The sequence below is a fragment of the Dromiciops gliroides genome, chromosome 1 (genome assembly GCF_019393635.1).
Source record: "Dromiciops gliroides isolate mDroGli1 chromosome 1, mDroGli1.pri, whole genome shotgun sequence".
Lineage (NCBI taxonomy): Eukaryota > Metazoa > Chordata > Mammalia > Microbiotheria > Microbiotheriidae > Dromiciops > Dromiciops gliroides.
The window spans coordinates 201,919,609-201,939,014 of NC_057861.1; positions in this window are offsets into that span (position 1 = coordinate 201,919,609).

Here is a 19,406-nt window from a genome sequence, read left to right on the forward strand (position 1 = left end):
ATACATTTGGCATTTGGACTAGGAGGCCAGCCTATCAGAGCTGTACTCTCTGCAGTAGAGTTTGAATACTCATCAGTTCTGCTCCAGAGGGGACATAAGAGTTTGGTACCTTATCTTGCCAAGTAATGTTCAGAATCTTCCTAAGACAATTCAAGTGGAAGTGGTTCAGCTTTTTTATTTTGGCACCAATAGACTTCAGGTTTCACAGTCCATCAGTGAACACTAACTACTAAAATATGCCATATAAATTGAAGAAAAAACCCAATAAACAAGTTAATAGAAACTTTAAAAAGTTTAAATTATTTTGGTAAATTTCAACAATAATTAAAGCATATTTTAGAAATACATTAAAAACTTCTTTTTAAATTAAAAAAGTCAAAAATCTCCTAATTCTGACATAGAGCAGTCTAATAGAATGAGAAGACTGCATTATAGAACATTCCTGAAGAAATATATTTGTTTTGTTTCCAAGTACATAAAATAACTCAAAACCAATTGCTCACAAAGAATTTGCAATTAAAGGACCTGCCTAGTGTGTTTTAATGAATACCACAGGTAAGATTCATTTGTAATTAGCAACAATCATTACCACACAATTAATGAGCTAAAACCCTTAAAATGCTTGCCCTCCAGTGGGTAAACAAACACTTATTCCTATAATCTTGTCTGTCTGGTTAATTGGTTTAGGAAGTATAAAGCTTATAGTATAAGTTGTAATAAACTTAATATCAGTAAATGTAATTTTTTAAATAATTCCAAAATAGTGGCATCTAGATTATTGAAAATGTACTTTGTCTGAATTAAAGCCACAGATGAGGAATTAACAGACACATTATTAGAGATTTAAGAAACATATATGGTAGTCACGTTTTCTTTTCAGTCTTTTTCATAAGGATAACTTTGTTTTTAAACTCTGTTCAGAAATAGGACAAATTAGGGTATAGAACTTTAAAGTATAAAGAATTCTTAGATATCAAAATAATTGACATTTATATGTTGATTTAAGTTTTTCAAATCATTTTACATTATCTCATTTGGTCCTCATTGTGTTTGCTGTATGTATTACTTTTGTTATATCAATTTTATAGGTGAAGAATTGAGACACAGAGATCTTTCATGATTGACCCTTTGTCACACAGCCAGTAAATATCTAATACAGGATTTGAATCTAGATCTTTCTAATGCCATGCCATACTGTCCAGTGTGTTTTAATGCCTCATATGCAATCCAATTCTATCCCTGATATAAAAGTTCTTCCTTGAACCTCTCTGACAGGTGAGGTCAACTTTTTTATTTTTTTTTGTGAGGCCATGGGGGTTAAGTGACTTGCCCAGGGTCACACAACTGGTAAATGTCAAGTGTCTGAGGCTGGATTTGAACTCAGGTACTCCTGAATCCAGGGCCAGTGCTTTATCCACTGCGCCACCTAGCTGCCCCCTGAGGTCAACTTTTAATATAAAGAAGGAAAAGAATGTTGTAAATAGAATAGTTTTACTATCTTTTTGAAAAGCAAAAAAAAAAAATCTCCATATAAACAAACTAGAAAAAAATTAATTCAATTAGGAACGGATTGCTGAATAGGAGCAAATTTCAAAGAAAAGCAATATTTAAGCATGACATTATTATTTAAAATATTTTGTGAGAATCATAAAATATTTAAGTTCTCTTCTACAATATTCTGTACTATTTATTTATATACAGAGGTATTATTAAGGAAACAAATTAGAGGAAGCATGTTTATAATCTAATATCTATCCATATGTATATATATATATACATATATATATATATATATATATATATATATATATACTATCACTGAAAGAGAGAGAGAGTGTTCTAATGGACAGGAACTGTAGCCATTATAATATGAAAATAAGTTTGTATTTATCATGGGATTAATGTTCAGGCTTGCCATATAACTATTCTTAAACACTCTTAGTGTTTCCAATGCTTTTAGTAAAGTAATAAAACAAAATTGTGAAAAGTTGTGAGTGAGTGAAACATTCCCTAGCTTTTTCATCCTGTCCTCTTGCTCAGGGCCTCCTCTTTGATAGCTTTTTTTTTTCTTTTTTGGTGAGGCAATTGGGGTTAAGTAACATGCCTAGGGTCACACAGCTAGTAAGTGTTAAGTGTCTGAGGCCAGATTTGAACTCAGGTCCTCCTGACTCCAAGGCAAGTGCTCTATCCACTGTGCCACCTAGCTGCCTGTTGCTAGCTATTTTGTTTAGTCAAATAAAGATGAATCCTGTATAGACCTCAAAACATCAAAAAAGAAAAAAAATAATAATCACTTCAATGTCCAAGGGGGAAATTTGGCAAAATGGCAGTCATTATGGTCTTCCATTCTTGTCATGAAATTTCTTATGGTTTATTACAATTATACTTAATAAAATGAGATAGGATAGAGAATATTTCTTTGATTTAGATGAACCTAAATCTCTATTGTGAGATTTAGAGCTCTACCAACCTGTTGAGAAAGATATTGCAGGGAAGCTTTGTCATGAGGAGAAAGCATGTGACTTGAAAACCCTGTGGCTTTAGAATCCAGAAGTTACTGCCTGTTAGTTGTGTCAATCAAAGTTACCAGCCAATTAGTTTTGAGATGTGTGTGTGTGTGGATGGCCCTGTTTCCTGTTTCACAAGAGGTTCTGGGAGAAGCCGCTGAGGAGTGTCCCAGGTGTTTGCAGGACCTCAGCTTGGTGGCAGAGGCAGAAGGGACAGGCAGAATAGGAATACTTTATCTACGTCTTTCTCTTTAGTAACCCCTAATATAATTTAATAAATACTTAATACCTACGATTGGTGCTATATGTTTTCTCATTACATTTTAAACATTATAGCTAGAATTTTAGCCCCTTACACTATCCATGAAATAAGTTCTTGAAGTAATTCTTTGTAGAGTTATAGAAGTTAAAGTTTAGGTTTCATATCACAGACCAAAAAGTTCTTCCTAGTTTTTGAAAATATCTAAAGGCTTCTTATGAAAATAAAGATATGCTAACCAAAAAGGAGGAAAATATACACTACTTAAGTGAACTGATTCCTTTCACTCTTACTTTACTTAACTAGTAAGAAGGGAGGATATTCCATAGTTTCCTAGACATTTTTTCATATTTTCATGTATATTTTAAAAATTGAATTTGATTGTTCCCACAAGAAAAATAAAGGAAATTCTGGTACCCTTATCTCTAGTTTTATAGCCAGAATATTCTGGTACATTACTTAACTCTTTTTCTAGAAAATAAAAGTGGAAATGAGGGAGAGGAGGCATATATGAGGCATTAAAATAATTGCAATATTCATGAGTTAGCAGCAGAATTGGGAGGTAGCCACAAATATCCTAATTATGAACTCTAGGCTCAGAGCATAAAGTATATCTGTTTATAATCTTGTTTTGCATAAGAAATTTTGAAATAGGTTTGGGGAATTGTATCTCTAACTTAAAATTTCAAGAAAGTGTTGGAATTTGGAAGGCAAACGTGTTATAAAAAGAAGAACCCTGGACTCATATAGCTGCTACTAAAATCAGATTCTTTGGGTTTTTGGAAATTGCCACAAAAAAGCTCATATACTTCAATTTAAAGATATTTACAGGGGAAAAAAAGATAATAGAAAGCACCTTTCATACTTCTATGTTTTGGCACAAAAGAGCTAGTGACCTTTGTTAATCTGGTAGCATCTCTAACTTCAGACCACTGATTAGATTCATTTTCTCTATTTGGGAGCTAATTTCATTACATTTGGCTTTTACTTCATTGCTTCAAGGATCTGCAGTTTCATCAGTGTAAGTAATGTTTCTGATTTTCCCTGGCATCTCCATGTCTTGAATGCACTTATCTCAGATCTCTCCTGGCTTTCTCTTAGTATTTTATATTATTGTTATTGTTATTATTATTATTATCATCACTACTAAATATTATCATCACTGTTATTGTTAACAACAACAATCATAGACTTCTTTAGGTCTGCAAAGTACTTTAGCTTTTATCTTATTTTATTCCCACAACAACCCTGGGATTATCCTTTTTATTCTATAAATGAAGAAACTAAGGCAGACAGTGGTTAAGTGCTACTTCCAAAGGGTTACATAAGTGAAAAGAGTCTGAGGCTGAATTGAACTCCTGTTCCTGATTCTGGGTCCAGCACTTTATTAACTACATTGACTAGTTATTTCCAAGTCCCAACTAAAATCCAAGCCCTTATGTATTAAGCATAACTTCATTTGAAAATATAGCACTTAATTTAGGGAGAATCTAATTAAAACAGTGCTTATCTAGCTGTTTCTCACATTTATTTCTTCTCACAATCAACTCAAATACTTCCTGATCCAACTTTATTTTTACCTAGCAAATTCTTATTTCTGTTAAGCAACATTATCCTAGCAATATTAAGTATAAGGGGTATAATTCAGATGCATCCCCAACTTGAATAATTTCAAGATTATTCATCAAGTTCAGGGAGAAAACATAAGATATCACATTGTTGACTTGATTCCAACTTTCTTTCCTTCAAGCGATTACAATATTTTCCAGAGTTAAATAAATTGGACGAGTTTTAAAATATCCTTTCATTACCCACTACTCTTCTGAACTTTACTGTTTATACTGAGGATTGTGAACCTACATGCTCCCAATTTCACCAGCTCTTTGTCTTCTCTTATTCCTCATACCCTGGTACCCCACAAATCCAATTCCTCATTGTCTTTCCAGTTCTTTCTCCCACATCTCTTGTATCTGTCTCCTCTCCACTTATGGAAGCACCACACTCTTCCTGGCCTTCTTTCTTCCCTAGACTTATTGCAGTAGCCACCTAATTAGTCTTCCTGACTCAGATATCTCTTCTTTCTAATCTGTTATCCAAACAACTGCCAAAATTATATACCCAAAGCACAGCATTACCACTGCTCAATAAGCTCCATGAGTTTACTATTTTCTGTACAATCAAGTAAGTACATACTACATTGTCTAGTATCCTGGCCTTTCATAACCTAGCTTCTGATTTCCTTCATGAACTCTTGTGTCAATTCAAACTGATCTTGCTCTTCTTTCCATCTCCCCTCTCTGTGGCATCAAACAGAGCTTTTTCCCCTGTGACTCATGCCTAACATACAAACTTTTCTTACTTCCTCCTCTCAGAATCCATAATTACCTTCAATATTCAGCTTAAAATACCTACTATATGTAAGCTTCTTGAGGAGAGGGAACATATTTCTTTTTATTAATTGTATCCCCAGTGCTTAGCACAGTATATGGCATATAGTAAAAGCTTAATAAATATTTAGCTGGTATTGCTCAGTAAGTGTTTTGTGAGAAAATAATTATTAATAACGGGTTTTGGGGGACCCTACCCCCACTCAGGAACTCTGGCTGATTTCTCAGATCCAGCCCAGAGACATTAAAAATGGAAATAAGACTCTGAGTAGACAATAGAAACCACAACTACCTGAAAGCCTTTGTCCCCAGAGGGTCTGTCTTTCACTGGACCCTGCAGGTACTGCTCATTTTAATATGTACCACTCTTAGGTCCCATAAACCATTAGAATTGAATGATGCTAGCCGATTAGCTTTGAGCAGTTTGGAAGAGCCGCCTCTAGGGTGGACCAAATGAGACTTACACTCTCTCTCTTGGCCTGGGACACCAAAGAAGGTAGCCATAACTCCCCCCCTTCTGCCCCCCCCCGCCCTGCCCCTCTTCTCATTCTAGATATAAAATGGGAATAATATAAACTTTCTTATTTTCTTATAACATTTGTATGGAACTCTCTTTGCCTTCTTTCATATTCTGTGTTGTATCATGCATTAGTGTATTGGAATAGTCTTCTGATTAGATTGCAAATTCCTTGAGTCAGACTATTTCCAGACCTATTATAGCACCAAGTTCAATGTCTTTTCCATATATAAATGTAATCAATGTTTCTTGAATTGAATGTATTACAATTTTAAATGGAAATATTCAATAAAAATTTCCTTTAAAAATCTCTTCAAATGCATTTTTAATGACTCAATTAAAAAAAATCAGTTCACCTTTTAGGACGATATCTGTCATGTAAAACTGAGCAGGGGGCAGCTAGGTGGCACAGTGGATAAAGCACTGGCCCTGGATTCAGGAGTACCTGAGTTCAAATCCAGCCTCAGACACTTGATATTTACTAGCTGTGTGACCCTGGGCAAGTCACTTAACCTCCATTGCCCCATGCAAAAAAAAAAAAAAAAAGGAAAGAAAGAAATGTGGCACTATGGGCAAAAACAAAACAAAACAAAACAAAACAAAAAACAAAAAACTGAGCAAATTTTTACAGTAATTAATCCTTAACACAGTTTTCAATCACATCATAGTTCCTCTTAAAGGCAAGAATAAATTGAATTGGAAAGGGAACAAAGTCATTCTCCAAATAGTCAAATGGAAACATGTTTTGTTTGTTTAAGATCCAGTTATAGTATAGGATCATGTCAGAACACTAATGACTTTTCAATTTTCCCTTTTTAAGTTGGAAATAAATGTACTTAAATGTTTGTTTTACCGTGTAGTCAAATATTTGTTAGATGAACAAATAAATGATAGAAAGGGTTTTAATCAATATTTGAAAATCTAAGTCTTGATAGCATGACAATTTTCTGCCATTGGAAGTGAAAGTAGGATGTTTTGAGGTTCTTATTCTTCACTGAAAAGTAAGTCAAAGCTTTAGACACATCATTAAAATTCAAAATATTCCTTAGAAAAAGCCAATTTAGCAGAGCAACTTAGGAATACTATACTTACATTCACTAGCAGTGATAACCATTTCCTTAAATTCATGGTGAAGAATAATCAAAGAATATTTGACTTAATTTTAAAATATTTCATAATTCCAAAATAATATTCATCATCACGTAAAAATCTGATGTGCACATATGAGTAGCCAATGTCTTGAATCCATTCCTCCATACTATAGACAATGTATTAGCAGTGAAAAATAGATGCTATATGGAGCAACCAAATATTTTGCATTCAGCACACCTACCTGAATCTGGGCAGTGCTGCACTCTACAATTTCAGTTTGACATTTAGGAGGTGAGGGGGTGGGAATACAGCTTGTAAATGAGTGTTTATATTTTTATTTGGGCAGCTCTGAGACAGTAGTAACAATTGAGCTTCTCCATTTTCCCTGTCAGGCATATAAAACCTCTTTTTTTTTTCTCTCTGAAAGATTGTGTATAGTTCCCCAGAGGTGACACTATGATGATTAAATTTTGACAATCTATCCACACGTGTCTGCAGGCATTGCTGACATGCATTCCCTCTCTGTACCCACTTCCTTTCCCCCTAGATGTTTAGTAGTTTAGTTTCAGTGCCAAAGATGGCATTGAAAAATCAAGGAAGGGAAGAAGGTAGATTTAGCAACCTTGTTGCCTTTTAGTTTTCACAAACTTCTTTGGAAAGCAGCAAAGCATCCATGTCTTTTCTGGATGGCTCACACTCCATCCCTTCCTCCATGCTTGTCTTGGTAATAGAATCCCTCCACTGCTTACTTTGAACTATCTACTAATAATGTAAATCTTTAATTCTCTATATTGAGAAGCAGCATGACCTGGAGAATGGAGAATAAGCAGGAAGACCTGGGTTCAAATCCTAATTTACATACTGGCTATTTAACCCTATATAAGTCATTCAACTTCCCAATGTCCTCTCCCCTGAAATCTCTACACCAAAACTTCTTAAACTGTGGGTCTGAATCACATGTCACTTAACTGAATGTGTGGGTCACAAAAATTGGCAACAGTAAAAGGTTGTGTATACCTACTTTATATACCTATAAACCCAGAGATGCACAAACATTTCTCAGGTGAAAAGACCAGTTTTAACTCAAGAAGAGCATGTAATCAATGGGCTGTCTCCTGATTGTTCATGATGTGAATCTGATTTCCAATGCTAATCAGAAGTCTTTCATATTCTGAAATTTGTATGACAATTATTCTGTTCTATCCAACTTGGCCCTTCCTACAAGGTCTCTTACTTACTCTATGAGAGAAGGTAGATACTCTAGGGTACTAGTTAAGGGACTTCATGTAGGGGACTGATGACAGGTTGAGAAAAGGACAGGAGAGACAAGACTCAGGAACAAATTAATCAAAACTATATCCAAAAGTAGCAGATGAAAAGGGGCATGTGTAAGGAAGTAAAATAGGTCAGAGAACTAGGTAACAATCAGACAAAAATTAGAGACAGGAATTAAGTCAACTTCATAGAAATGGTCCATAGTTGTTATAGTTCATGGGAAACTGTTATAGCTGTGACTGGCTATCTATTTGGGCTTCATCTGGAATTCACTGAGCCAACCCTTCGTTACTAATTTCCAAATGGTCTATTATCATGACATTATATCATTACTCTCTTATATTATGGATAACTGTGAGGTAGTTGTATGAGTGTGTGTTTGTGGGAAGAAGATATGGAGAATGATATTGGTCTATGACAGCTTGAAAAGATTTAATGAGAAAGAGGGAATAATATTTATCCATTGCATAATGATTCAGTGACTCAGATCATTTGATTTAGCACTATGGCTATTTATGGATGTATCCCATTATTCTTGGTTTAAAAATATAAAATTATTGCAAAGTATTTGTTGATCTTTGAGTCTAATACTGTTTTAATTCTGGTGTACATATTTACCACAAACTATTTTGCTTAAGCCTGTGATTTAAAAACAAAAACAACAACAACTCTCAAATTAATTCAGTCCTCTATGGCTACTTCACCAAAGACTTGCCAAATCTACACAGACATTTTCATATTTATGGTGAGTTTTGAGATTGAAATCAATACGAGTTTGACTCACTTAATTTCTCTTCTAATTCCATTTTCACCTGTTACCATCCAAAAAGAAAAAAAAATCATTTCTTTTCTGTGCACATTTCAGGATGGGAACCATCATTAGATTTATCCCAGCAACCTAATCTTATTAGTCACTGGCCTTTCCACATTAATGTGTCTTTGGGGGGAATATTAAAGGCAAGGTTTTGAAGGATTTTCCTTATAATCATTGTACTCTAGAGAATCAGAAAAGCTCTTGTTATAGGTTAGGAAAGATTATTGATAATCAAAATTTTTGGTCCCAAGGATGTGTATTACCTGCAAATGATTGTTGGTAGGCATTCTAGTCATTTAATTGTACCTTTGTATAAAATATGTAAAGGTAGTACAATATGTCAAGGAAGTAGTTAAGATCATTTTCAGTAATAATTCCAGATTCCTCCATCTACACCTTTCAATGACAGAGCAACACAGAGAGAGACAGAGACAGAGAAGAAACTTAGAGTTGTACCACCAATGAGATATGGAAGATTAAAATCCCACTGTTTAAACAAAAGCCCCTATTTTTCTACTTCTTCATTCACACTAAATTGGTTACATGATTTAGAATTTCTTCATTCCTATTCTGTTATTCTATATGCCTTATATTTGCTTCACTTAGATCCACACCTATAATTGAGTCTATAGTCGAGCACTTTAAGATTAAACATTCTATTTTTCCTTGGAAAATGACTATTATGTGATTACATATATTTATCTTTGTATATATGTATTGTGTTTATGTATATATGTATATAGGTATATATGTGTGTGTGTGTATGTGTGTGTGTGCGTGTGTGTGTATTACAGAGCAACTCAGTACAGATCTAGAAAATGGCAGTGATTTTTCCGCGACTTATTTATGTTTCATAACTTCTTTTTCCAGTTACTTCCCATTCACCCCCTCCAGTACCAATGCCTTAATATATCACTCTGTAACACTCTATTGTCCTTATTACATATTGTTGTTGTTAATTTTTTGTTTTCTAAAAGGACCAATCATGGTCATGATATTGGGATCAAGATATAGTGTGACTATTGGTGGCTCTACCACAAGTCAAGCAAAAATAGAACATTTAGGACTTGTTAGAACATGTATGATAGTTTTGGGTCTGGATTGTGCAGTTCACCTTTCCTTTATGTATTGCAATTTAGAGTTGCTCATGCACCTTCTTTAATCTAGGCATGCCAAGCTAAGTGATCCTGTGCCAGCATTTACCATGTCTCACAGTTAATATTAAATTTCTTCAAAGAGACCTTAAAAGTGTCTTGATATCATTTCTAATGACTACTATGTGAGCACTTGCCTTGTGTGAGTTCTCCATACATTAGTCTTTTAAGTAAGCATAAAATTGGAATTCAGGCTAGGTGGTAAGCCAATCAGAGTTTTGCTCTCTGCAATAGAGTTTGAATGTTTGGCAGGTCAGCTCAAAAGAGGATCTCAGTATCTAGGACCTTATCATGCAAGGTAATTTTCAAAGTCTTTCTAAATAATTCAAGAAGAAGTAGTTCTTTTTTTCTGGCATGCCACTGATAGGCTGTTCAGTTTTCATAGGCATACAACAGTGAAATCAGCATAATGTTTCTATACATCTTCAGTTTAGTATACAGCTTAATGCCTTTTCTCCCTCACTTTTTCTTTCAGTGCCTCCCAAATACTGAGCTTGCTCTGGCAATACATTCATCAACCTCAGCATCTATGGGCATCCCTGGAAAATATACAGGCAAAGCAAATTAACTTATTCATAACATCCCAAATGTCCCTATTTACTGTGACCAATGGTTCCATGTATTGATTGTGTGGTACTGGCTGGAGGACCTTTTCTTGGTGTTGATTGTCAGGCTAAAATTATGACAAGTGGCAGATAATTGATCCATACTTAGTTGTGTTTCAGCCTCAGAAGTTGCATTGAAGGCTTAAGCATTTGTGATTGAAAGTCATGCACGAACTCACCTTCCACATTTTAAGTTCTAGCATTTACCATCAAATGTAGCTGACCTTGATGCCATTTTTGTCCTTGTTGAAGACATCTGAAAGCATCATGGAATATATCACACTAATAAGAATGGGAGCAAGCATACAGTTGTGTTTCACTCCATTGGTGACTAGGAAAGCATGAGAGCATCATCCTTCAGCCACAATCTGTACTAGTATGCCATCATGCAATTGGCATAGAGTACTGATGAACTTCTCTGGACAACCAAATTTCATCATTATCTTCCACAAGCCCTTACAACTGGCAGTATCAACGTCCTTGGTCAGGTTGACAAACAAAGTGTACGGATTTGTGTATAATGATCTGCATTATATAGTGCTTATGTGACTGTATACTCCATGAGGACAGAGACTGTGTTTTATTTTTACTCTAAATTGTATATCTCCCTAATAGGTTGCACAAGATTCTATATAAAATAGTTGTTAATAAATATTTGTTGAATTAAAGAAAACAGAACTGTAGGTAAAAGAAGTGAACATTAAAGAAGAATGTATCACTGCAAGAGTCTGATAGAACGAAGTAATTTAATTTCATCATTTTTATAAACTATAGTACTGATTCTGAAGTTAACAAAAGTAAATCTCTTTAAAATTTGTATGTCTCACACCATAAAATAGTCCATTTTAAATGTTTTAATCTTGTGAATGGTTAATGTATCTGTTCTTTAATAGCTGCATTATCTGCAGATACTTTGGTAAATTGCTCCATAGCATTTTTTATAAGCAGGAAACTAAAGAAGGTGTACAAACTAGATGAAATCACCTTTCTTTTACTACTTTGTCAAATTCCTAAAAGGAAACAGATTATTTCTACTTAAAATCAATCCTCACATATTAAGTAGTCCAAAGGAAGTCACATTTGCTCTAGAGTTAAAGGACCTGGGTTCAAACCCCAACTTACAATCTATTTGACCTTCAGCAAGTTAATTAACATCCTGAAGACTTCAGTGAACTTATTTTTTTTTTAAATGAGGATGTTAAACGTCATCACCTCAGAAGTCCTTTGCATAAATTCTAGATTCTAAGTGCGCACTTGTTGAAAGACATCCTACTAGGTATTGCACTAAGTCAAAAAGAATATCCTGCCCTCAAATTAATTAAACAGTTAATATGCATGTATGAAATACTTATTATGTGTCAAGCACATGATGTACTAAAGAAGAGGATTTAAAGAATTTTTTAAAAACAGAACACAATCTCTGTGCTCCATGAAATCACATTCTAATAAGTGAGATGTTAAAATAACTATGTACACATGATTATGTATATTAACAATTATGTGCAGACTTATACAGATTAGATGGTAAATAATCTTAGAGAGAAGGCACTTATGGTGATAATGATGGGGTAGTGATGTTCCTGTAGAAGATGAAATTTCAGATGAGTACTGAAGAAAGCCACGTAGCCAGAAGGCAGAGTGAAAGAGTAATAGTAGTCCATGAATTAGAGACAAACAATGAAAAGGAAGAGTCAGGAAAGGGGTGTCATGTTTGAAGAATAGTAGAAAGACCAGTATTGCTAAATCAAAGAGTATGCAAGGGAAATAAGTGTAATAACACTGGAAAGGTAGGAAGAGGACCATGTTGTCAAGGGGTTTAAAGGGTAAACAAAGGATTTTCTATGCCATCCAGAATTAAAAGGAAGCCATTGTAGTTTATTGAGTATGGATATAACAAAGTCAGATCTTTGCTTTAGGAAAATCACTTTGGAAGACAATTAGAGGATGAGTTAGAGATTTGAGAGACAGGGAAGCAGAACAGTAAACTATTGTAATAGACTAGGTATGAGCTGGTGATAATCTATGCTAGTCTGGTGACTCCAGGTGGAGAGAAGATATATGTAAAAGATGTTATGAAAGTACAAACAGGTTATTGCAACTAATTAGTATGTGAGTGAGTTGGAGAGAGCTATTGAAGATGACACACAAGTTGTTAGTCTGGGTCACTGGGAGGACAATGGTTCTTTCAACTGTAATAGGAAAGTTTGGAAGATGGTAGCATTTATGGGGGATAAATATGTGATTCAGTGGATAGAGTACTGGATCTGGGGTTAAGAAGACCTGAGCTCAAATATGGCTTCATATACTTAGTAGCTATGTGACCCTTGGCTAGCCTCTCAATCATGTCTGCCTTATTTTCTTCATCTGGAAATTGAGCTGGAGAAGCAAATGGCAAACCTCAAAAGGTGTCACAAAGAGTTAGACATGACTGAAAACAATAACAAAGGGTTTATGGGGAAAGGGAAAGAGTTCTGTTTTTTAAAAGTTCTGTTTTTAAAAAAATCATTCAATATCTCTAAAGGACACACAAAGATGCTGAAAGGCTAGCTGGCTTTTTGAGACTGAGGCAAGGGAGAGAGATTAAGGATATGGATCTGAGAATAATCTTCATAGCAATCAGAATTGAACCCACAAGAGCTGATAACATTATCAAACATAATAGTGTAAGGACAGAAGAGAAAAGGCCCCAGGATAGAGCCTTGGGTGACTCCCTTACTTAGTGGCCATGAAGCAGAAGTAAATCTAGCTAAAGGAATTGAGAAAGAAAATGAATAAGGTATGAGGAAAACAAGGAGAGAAATGTCACAAAAATCTCAAGAGAAGAGAATAACCAGGAAGAGAGAATAATCAAAGAGGTCAAAGGCTACAAGGAAGTCAATTCAGAAAAGGCAGATAAAAGATATTTGGCAATTAAGAGATCATTGGTGAAATTGGAGAGAGAAAGAGCAGGTGAATAATGTCAGAGACCAGATTTTGGAAGGTTTAGAATTGAGAGAAAAGGAAGTCACAATAGCAAGGATATGTAATATTCTCAAGAAATTTAAGTGAGGAAGACTGATATCTAGGATGATAGACTATAGGATCAATTGAGTATTTCTTTTTAATAATAGAGGAGGTATGGAAATGTTTATAAACAATGGGTAGGAGGCAGTAGAAGAGAAAATGAATATTAGAGAGTAGGAATTATAAACCAAGAGATCTACTAAAGAAATGCTGGGATGGGATCAACAATGCATGAATAGGAGTGTCCTTTGGCAAAGAAGAGTGTTATCTCTTCATGAGAAAAAGGAGTAAAGAGGAGATAGTAAAGGAAGACATCTACAATGAGGAGGAAAGAATTAGTAACTCTTGGCAAGTAACCTCAAATTTGGCATTGAAATGTGAGATAATATATGCAATTGTGAGGGCCAATGCTGGTGATGACATGGGAGACTTGAGGAGAAAGAAAAAGGTTTGGAGTTGTCACTGTAGTGAGTAGGAGAGAAAACCGTGTGTGTGTGTGTGTGTGTGTGTGTGTGTGTGTGTGTGTGTGTGTGTGTGTGTGTGTGTGTGTGTGTAAAAGGAATGTTTTGCTCAAGTGACTGCACAGTTAAAGCAACATAAATTTGCTATAGATCCAATCAATACAGTTTTGTGCTCCATTAAGTATCAAATAAATAGGATTTAAGCTTGCAGTTGGTCATAGTAATCTAAGGTTGGAATTTGAAAATAGTGCAAGGGATTTTCTAGTATTTCTTAGAGGTGAACTAATTAAACAAGGAGTGGTTAAATGATTGGCTTAAGGCCACAAAGCTAATTAGTGCCAGAGCTGAGTTGAATAGGGGACATTTGTAGTTCCTTAATCAAAAGACAGTGTTTTCTTGGGAGAAAAGATGCTCAACTATAAGAAGTAAAGAACAAAAGAATACAATGGTTAGGATTTAATTTTAAGCACTTTATCTTCAAATAAAAGTAGTGCTATTGGGTCTCCAGATGTGCAAGACAAAAGCTGAATTCCAAAGGATACAAGAAGTGTTATTTTGCGACTAAACATAAAGATAATTTTCGGAGTTGGGGAAATGGGCTGGGATATGCAAAGATATTGGAGAAAGAGAAGATTGAATGAAGACTTAACAGAAGAAAATCTCCAGTCATTCAAGTTGGTGCAAATGCTGTACACTCTCTGGTTAAATCAGTGGGAGGAGAAAAGTTAAGTTGGTTTCCCCTACCAATGGATAAAGGTACTAGGGAAAACTGAGTTCTTTAGATACAGCAGAGAGTACAAGGCCTTCGTTTTTAGACTGGTACTTTCCAATTGTTTGACCTTGGTGTGAAGTTTCTTCATCTCTGAGCTTGAGTATCTTGGAGGTCAGATTGTATGTTGTGTCAGGTCTCATCCAGCTCCAAATCTCTATGAGCTCCTATGACTTTGCCAGACTATTCACTTAATCTTTCCTTATAAAAGTAAAAAATATCCCTTGCACTTCAAGAAAAAAAGATACTGTTTTTAGTATGTTTCTGTATTATTCCACAAGAAGAAGAAAAAAAAAATGGTTCATTCACCTGATTTCTTAAACTCTATGTAAGGGAGGAAAATAATCCATCCCCTACTTCAACACTGTTGATATGTATATTTTCACTAGGAGAATTCTACCCACTGAAAAAATGACTTACTATGTAGTAAACACGTAATAAATGTTTATAAACTGATTTACTAACTGAGCAGACTTTCTGAATGACTGTGGTCAAATAGGTTTGTTTTTAGTCAACAGATATATGACATTTTGAAGATTATGATAAGCCTATGAAATCTTACTGAATTTCTTCATTTAATTCTTACAAAATTACTCACATAAAATGTAACTGTTTTATAGAGATTTGTATTTTTATATTTAGTTTTCTTTATAGATAAATAAAATTTTATGTTTTATAATTATAATTAAGTAATTTAAATTTTAATTTGTCACTTTGGGGTGCAAAAGTTCTCACTGAAATTATTGTAAGCACATAATGAATAAATCTAAATAAACATTATGACTATTATATTAATGTCCCCAGTGATTTGCAATAGCTTTTCCTCCCACAGGGTTTCCAAGAAAAACATAAAGTTGGAAACAACTAGACTAAGTATTCTATATATGCTGTATTCTTACTTTAAAATTCTATGAGTCTATTCTCTTCTGCCATATTATCCTTTAGTAACAAGAAACATAGATCACTTTTCTCCTCAAGCCTAAGGCACCTCCCCTCTCCCAACTCTCTCAGCAAAGGACCTTGTCTCAGACTTTGCAGAAAATGTTGAGGCCATTCACATAGGTCCTCTCTTCATCCTCCCTTTTTGTTTTTTTCATCTCTAAGCCATTTGACATCATACCACACTCTTCTCCTCCTTAAATCAATTATTTATTTTCTTTGTAAAGGTCAAATCTTCTATATGCCTTCTAGAATATATTTCCTTTCATCTTCTCCTGAAGAATTTTCCCTTCATTCATCAACCATTCCTCTAGTCTTCACTTTCTCCTTACCAACTTTCTCTTTCCCCACTGCTTTCAAGAATATGTAATAAAATTTCTCTTGTCATTCATGAAATTACAACACACCTATTCACAAACCCAGTTCAAAAGCAAGTGACTATTTTGCAGGTGAAGAAAGAGGTTTCTAGTACTGGATCATGGTTTTGGGATTTGTACTCCAATACCTTAAAGAATAAGCTCTCATCCCAAATATACCTCAACTTGGAATAGACTGAATGTTCTTTAAGACAATGGGATTTCAGATCTCAAAATGCTTAAATAACACCTAGAATTGTCTTTCTTCTCCACAAGTCTGCTCTTTCAAAGCTAGGCCCATTATAAGTATAGTATGATTTTAGGGGTTCTAAGTGTGGAAATTGATTTTGATTTGGGGACCCTACCTTTGGGCTGAGATTAGAAAGCCTCGGGCCCTCAAGGTTTTTTCACTGTGGGAGGGGCTGGTGCCCCTCCCCCTCTACTTCAGCTGAGCCAAAAAAAGCCCTGTCAGTTTTATAGGAAGCCAGGTCAGATGGCCGGGCAGAAAAAGCCCCAGCTTCCTCCACCCTGGGAGAATCTATCCCAGAGATCCTGGGCTCGTCCAGGCTGGGCTCTGGCATAGCCCATGCTGAAGTCCCAGGCACATAGCAGGGGGCACCGGCTCCTGGAGCCCTGGGTGTGGTACGCATGAGACCCTCAAGCATCCCCTCTCCCTGGCCACAGCCCTAGTGCAGCTGGTGGATTAGTTTGGCATGGGCCGGGGTGCAGGGAGCCCGAGTTTTGAGTGAAGGGAAGGAACATATATACAGGGAAGAAGACAGGGAAAGGGGGCCTGACAAGAGGCCGGAGTGGCAGATGGATAGAGCAGACAGACAGAACAGGAGATGGTAAAGGAAGCCAGGGCGGGGCGGGGTGGGGGGAATTCTGGAGCACCAGGAGAACGCTAGAAGAAGGTCCATTGGTACGTAGGAGGAGGCTAAAAAGTTCCAGGTGCGGCGGGTAGAAAGAGACGTGCTGGAAAGCAGTCAGGTTGTACATTTTATTTCCCTGTATTTTTATGTTTAAATTGTATCTCATTAATACACTCTGCTTTGATTATTTAGTTAAGAGGCTTCTTAATCTTTTGCTTATCAATTAAGGAGCAAGTGTGGTGGAACTTTATAAACCGCCCATAGGAAATTAATAGAAGTCAGATAGCCAACCAGTCAAAAGTCCCCAGATAGTCATTCACAGATCAGGTCCCCCAAATTAGGCAAATTATTTAAAATATTCTTACATAAGAAGAGCCTGTGTTTTACATTCAAGGTCTTCCTCTATCTGAAACACACACACACACACACACACACACACATACACACACACTCACACATACACACACACCATATATTACCATTTCTTCAAATTTTCATTCTTTATCTCTCCTCTTTTTCTGTTAAATTTTTTCACAATTTAACGGTGGAGGCAACATACAGGCAATTTTGTACTAAGCACATACAAGTAAATTGGAAATAATCAATAGAAAGTACTAGAATTAAGTAGACATAGAAAAGGCTTCCTAAAGAAGGTGAGATTTTAGCTAAAAATTGAAGGAGCCAGGGAGACCAGGAAGCTGAAATGAGGAAGGAGAGCATTCCAGGAAAAGAATGTGGAGTTTTGTTAGAAGATCTGCAAGAAAACTAGTATCTCTGGATAACAGAGTAAATAGAAATGACCATTAGCGTATAAAAATGCTAGAAAGATAGGAACGGTTAAGGTTATGAATGACTTTGAATAGTAAATAGCATTTTATATTGGATCCTGAGAGTGATAGAGAGGCACTGGAATTTATTGAATGGAAGTGGGATGATATGGCCAAACCTTCATTTTAGGAAAATCAATTTGACAACTGAGTGAAGGATAGGCTCTAGTAGGAAGGGACTTGTAGGAAGACCAACCATGAAAAGTTATTCTGACAAGACTAGTCACAAGCTGATGAGGACCTACACTAGGCTAATGGCAGTGTCAGAAGAAAGAAGGCATATATGTGAGATGGTGCAAAAGAATTATCAACAAGACTTGACAACAAATTGGAACTAAGAGTGTATTAGTGGTTGGGGATACCTAATTTTTGAGCATGGGCATTTGGGAAATGGTTATATGCTAAACAGTAACAGAAAAATTAGGAAGAGGAGTGAGTTAGGGTAAGACATTAAATGTTTATTGACTGCTTGATTGATCTATGGTGCTATGATTGTATGAGCTAATTATCCTCTAGAGTCATTTTCCTGGGAGGGTAAGCTGACCAACTATGGTGTTCTCCAATTGTCATGATGAACAGTGTGGTAGTAGACAGGTGGAAGAATACCTACCCTGTGAATGTCAGGTTTTTCCCCATTTTGATTGCACCATAAAAACTTTTGGAGTTTCTATCTATGTTTAGTGGCCTGATGTACCCAAAGAAAGGTAAAAATAATTTTTTCCACCCACTATCAACAAGGTAAAAAATGTTTCATGTGTCATGGTGTAGCATTGTGAATGTGTGTTTTTCTCTTCCTCCCCTAACTGTGTTCATAGAAATTGAGATTCAAGGGCAAAGATTTCCTCTGCCCACTTATGATTCAAAAAGTGCCCCCCACACCTTATATGAGGAGTCTATTAAAGCATGTTAGGCTCAAAGTATCTTTTTCATGATTTCAAATTAATTCAGGGTTAAGGAAGTATAAAAATACAAACTGCATGGGAAAAAAATCTCTATCAAGCACCCCAACTTATTGAATTAGTATTTCCTCTTTAGAATTGACTATGTAATGACTTCAAAGTAGAGTGCTAGTCTCCTTGTATTATCTTTTTGTATCTACTTAATTTAACAGAAACCTTTCCCCTTCACTGTGAGCCCTGGTATGATTTTGATGTTTATGATATAATGAGCAAAGATATCATTAACACCTCTAGAGATTTCCCTTATAAACACCATTTCAGCCTAGGCACTTTAAGAATCATCTAACTATAACCAAGGCCAGATTAGAGAGCCAAACTGTACTCCTGTGAATTTATCATCAATGAACCAGAAAGATATATTTCAAATTGTATGCCACATTTAGCCTCTATTAAATGGGCTCAGTTCTATTGCTTACTCATTTCTATTTACATGTATCAAGAAAAGTAAAAGAGCCACAAATAATTTAAGTGCTTTTAATACTTTGTCTTCCTATAGGGAAAACAAAGCATCTATAGACTCTCTCTCTCTCTCCTTACCGTCCATATTATAGATAGATATTGCTATAGATATATGCATATATATGCATACATACTTAAACACATGTATATG